At 39.7% G+C, this 4,447-nt stretch overlaps 1 non-coding gene across 1 annotated transcript; it reads right to left on the bottom strand.

The window, feature by feature from the left end:
* Window positions 1–244: 244 nt before the first annotated feature.
* LOC128054921 (U5 spliceosomal RNA) lies at window positions 245–359 on the bottom strand. Its single transcript, XR_008200063.1, has one exon. It is a non-coding gene; the product is annotated as a U5 spliceosomal RNA (small nuclear RNA).
* Window positions 360–4,447: the final 4,088 nt, after the last annotated feature.

The following is a 4,447-nucleotide window of genomic DNA, read 5'->3' as shown; positions in this document are numbered from 1 at the left end:
ACAATCCACCGGGTCACCAAGAGTTGGACACGACTGAGTGACTTTATTTTCACAGCATTTATGGCACATATGAATAACATTGTAAAAGTACCTCCGTAACTTAAAAAGCAAATAAAAAAAACCTCGAGATCATACTATGTATGTATATAGCTAGTGTGTTGTTGACAGCAAACATATGGTAAGGTATTTTACAACTCTCCCCACCAAAAGAAAAGCCAGTTCTTCCTTTTAGACCACAACAAACAGCCTCGCATCAAGCAAGGCTTCAAAAAATTGGTTTAAGACTCAGTTGTTTCTCTCCACGGAAATCTTTAGTAAAAGGCGAAAGATTTATACGGTTTGAAGAGAAACCAGAGTATACCTAGCGCTGCCCATCATTCGTTTTTCCAGTAACGACAACTCCTACTACGCTGATGGTGACTATTTAATCCCCAAAGTTACTACCTGGGAAAATTTACTCAAGGAATTCTGAAAATAATATTGTCACACTTAGAAAATTCAACTAAGTAAAATTTTTTTATTAAACTCGAAAACTATTAAACTATTTGCAGTGCATTGTGGGTATGCAAATGAGCCTGAGTGATCGCCCTTCCCCTCGGAAAGTACCATATTCAAACCGGGCTCTGGGCCAAATTTAAGGGCTGAAGCCATGGCTTTGTTGCCCTTGAATTTTTTTTTTTTTGGTATATTTTAAATAAAATAATTTTCTGATAGCTGAGGTGGGGGGGGGGTTGAGGATAGATAGCAAAGTAATTGTTAATCTGAAGTCCAGAATAGTGGTTACTTATAGTAGGGAGTGAGGAATGTGACTGGGGAAGGGACCACAGAGAGTTTCAAAGGTGTTGGCACTATCTTTCTTCTTAAACTGGGAGGGAGGCCGCAAGGTACCTTTTTAAATATTTTTCTTTATTTTGATGTGGATCATTTTTAAAGTCTTTATTGAGTTTATTACAATATTGCTTCTGTTTTATATTTTTTGGTTTTTTGACCTCAAGGCATGTGGGATTTTAGTTCTTGATTAATCAAGAGTCAAACCTGCACCCCCCTGCATTGGAATGCCAAGTCTTAACCACTGGACCTCCAGGGAAGTCCCCATTTTATTACATTTTCAATTATATTTAGATATCATATAACATCATGTATCATATTCATGAGCGTTGTCAATCTTCCCCATCATTGATGTCTGTTTTTATGTCTTTTCATCTAGCTTTTAAAATTAAATATTTTATTTAAAAAAAACCCGCCTTTTTTTGCTGCGTTGTTGCTTTGGCGCAGGCTTTCACTAGTTGTGGAAAGCAGGGGCTACTCTTCATTGTGGTGTCTGGCCTTCCCATTGCAGTGGATCCTCTGGTTTCGGAGCACAGGCTCTAGGTATGCTGGCTTCATTAGTTGTGGCACACAGGCTCAATAGTTGCAGCTCACAGGCTCTGGAGCTCAAGCTTAGTTGCTCCAAGGCATGTGGAATCTTCCTGGACAGGGACTGAACCCAGGCCCCAGGCACTGGCAGGCAGATTTTTATCAACTAAGGCACCAGGGAAGTCCCTCATACAGTTTTATAAATTTATACAAAGATTTTTTTGGTTAGATTTACCTTACTGTTAATAGTTTGTAGTTTGGGGGGCTAGTATAGATATTTTAAGTTAGAATTTGTTGTTGACATTATAGTATTAGTTGAATTTTATTTATTGCTCTTGCACGGGTTAAGCCCATGCACCACAGTTACTGAGCCAGTGTGCCTAGAGCGCCTGATCTGCAACAAGAGAAGCCAATCTAATGAGCAGCCCACAGCAAGGAAGACCCAGGGCAGCCAAAAATAAATAAATAAATAAAATATATATTAAAAAGGGCTTCCCAGGTGGCGCCAGTGATAAAAAACCCGCCTGCCAATACAAGAGATATGAGATGCCAGCTTGGTCCCAGGGTCCAGAAGATCCCCTGGAGGAGGGCGTAGCAACCCACTCCAGTATTCTTGCCTGGAGAATCCCATGGACAGAGGAGCCTGGTGGGCTATAGTCCATAGGGTTGCAAAGAGTTGGACATGACTGAAGTGACTTAGCATGCACATATATAAAGAGAAAAATGATCCTGCATCTTCATTTTGTACTGGACCTCAAAAGTTATTTGGTGGAATTGTCTTGATTAAGCTAATAGCATTGTACTCCTAGTATATTGCATTTTTTTTCTTCTTGCAGTATAGTTGGATATTGAGTTAATCATAAGCTTTCCCATTTAACATATAAATATGGGAAATCATAGATTTTGTATCATAAATTAACTCTGCATGTATAACCTAAACTCAATTTAGCAACAATGGACTTTTAAGTAGACTTAATTTTGTAAGAAAAGTTTCAAACATTTTAAAATTTTAAAGAAAAATTGTGAAGATAATGCAGAGTTTCTGTATACCCCACAGCCAATCATCCCAATCACTAACGTTATCAATATGGTACATTTATTATAATTAATTAATCAATAGTCCCTAGTTTATTCAGATTTCCTTGGTTTTTATCTAATGTCCTTTTGTGTTCAAGGATCCTACCCAGGATACTACATTTTATTTAGTAGTTATGTCTCCTTAGGTTCCTCTGGCCTCTGAGTTTCTTAGACTTTCCTTGTTTTGATGCCTTTGAATTTTGAGGTATACTGATATTTCATAGACTCTGCTTTTATTGGTGTTTTTTTTTGTGTGGCTGTACTGGGTCTTTTTTGCGGTTGTGCAGGCTGTTCCTTGCAGTGCGTGGGGGCTTCTCTAGTTGAAGCGCATGGTCTTAGTTGCCCCACAGCAGTTTTAGTTTCCTGACCAGGGATCAAATGGATGTCCTCTGCACCAGAGTGTGGACCCTTAACCACTGGACCACCAATGAAGGCCCCCCTCCCCCGTTGGGATTTGTCTGATGTTTTCTCATGATTGGTGGTGGTGGTGGTTTAGTTGCTAAGTCATGTTCAGCTCTTGCAACCCCATGGACTATAGGCCACCAGGCTCCTCTGTTCATGGGATTTCCCAAGCAAGGATACCGGAATGGGTTGCCATTTCCTTCTCCAGGGGATCTTCCTGACCCAGGGACTGAACTTGCGTCTCCTGCATTGCAGGTGGATTCTTTACTGACTGAGCTACCAGGGAAACCCCTTCTCATGATCAGACTAGGGTAATACGTTTCTGAGAGGAAGTCTACATAGGTATATTGCCATTTTCATAATTTCATTTCAAAGGTACATACATCAACATAATTTATCACTGTTGATATGATGACATTAATCAGCTCTAGAGAGGGGATGGGGATAGGGGTTGACTCAATCACCAGTGGTCAATGATTGGATCAACCATGCCTAAGTAATGAGGCCTCCATAAAAGTCCAAAAAGGATGGGGTTCAGAGAACTCTGGGGTTGCTGAACACGTAGTGATGCTGGGGGAATGGTAACCCCCACCCCCCCGAAAGAGCATGGAGAAAGCCCCTTCCCACATATTTGCCCTGTCATTGCTTTCATTTGGCTCCTCATGTGATTCTATATTTTTATACTCTAGGAAGTTAACTTTTTCTGAATTCTGTGAACCACTGCAGCAAATTAATCAAATCCAAGGACGGGGACACGGAAGCCTCCAATTTACAGGTAGTTGGTCAGAAGCACAGGTGATAACCTGGCCTTGAGATTGCAACAGAAAATTATGAGACATGCAAAGAAATAGGAAAGTGTGACTCATACATTGGGGAAAAAAACAGTCAACAAAAACTGCCTGTGAAAGCAACCAGATGTTGGGTTTAACAGGCAAAGCCTTCAAAGTAACCTTTATAAATATGTTCAAGTAGCTAAAGGAAGTGATTGAAGAAAGAAAGGAAGGCATAAGGATAATGTTACATCACATAGAGACTACTTTATTGATAGAAATGAAAGAGAAATTATTCAAAAAGAAACAAATGGATGCTGGAGTTGAAAAGTATGCTAATTGAAATGAAAATTTCACTAGAGGGCTCAGTGGTAGATGTAAATTGACAGAAGAAAGAACCAGCAAATTTGAAGACAGACTGAAAGAGATTACATAATCCAAGAACGGAGAGGAAAACACTGAAGAAAAATTACCAGAGCCTCAGAGAAATGCAGGACACCTTAAACACATCAACATATGTGTAACGGCAGTACCAGAAGAAGAGACGAGAGAAAGGAAGAGAAAAAACATTTGAAGAAAAAACAGCTAAAAACGTCCCAGATTATAAAAATAACCATTTACACATCCAGGAATCTAATGGATTCCAAATAAAATACAACTCAATGAGGTCCACAGACACAGCACAGTATTGAATAAAAATGCCCAAAGCCAAAGACAAGCAGGGAATCTTGAAAGCAGCAAGAGAATAATGCCTCATCACTTACTCATAACAGCCAAAAGCGAGAGGCAATCCATATGACCGTTCACTAATGAAAGGACAAACACAAGGTGGTATATGCAGA

This window comes from Budorcas taxicolor, chromosome 10 (assembly GCF_023091745.1).
Source record: "Budorcas taxicolor isolate Tak-1 chromosome 10, Takin1.1, whole genome shotgun sequence".
Taxonomy (NCBI): domain Eukaryota; kingdom Metazoa; phylum Chordata; class Mammalia; order Artiodactyla; family Bovidae; genus Budorcas; species Budorcas taxicolor.
This window is presented reverse-complemented; position numbering and strand designations above follow the sequence as displayed.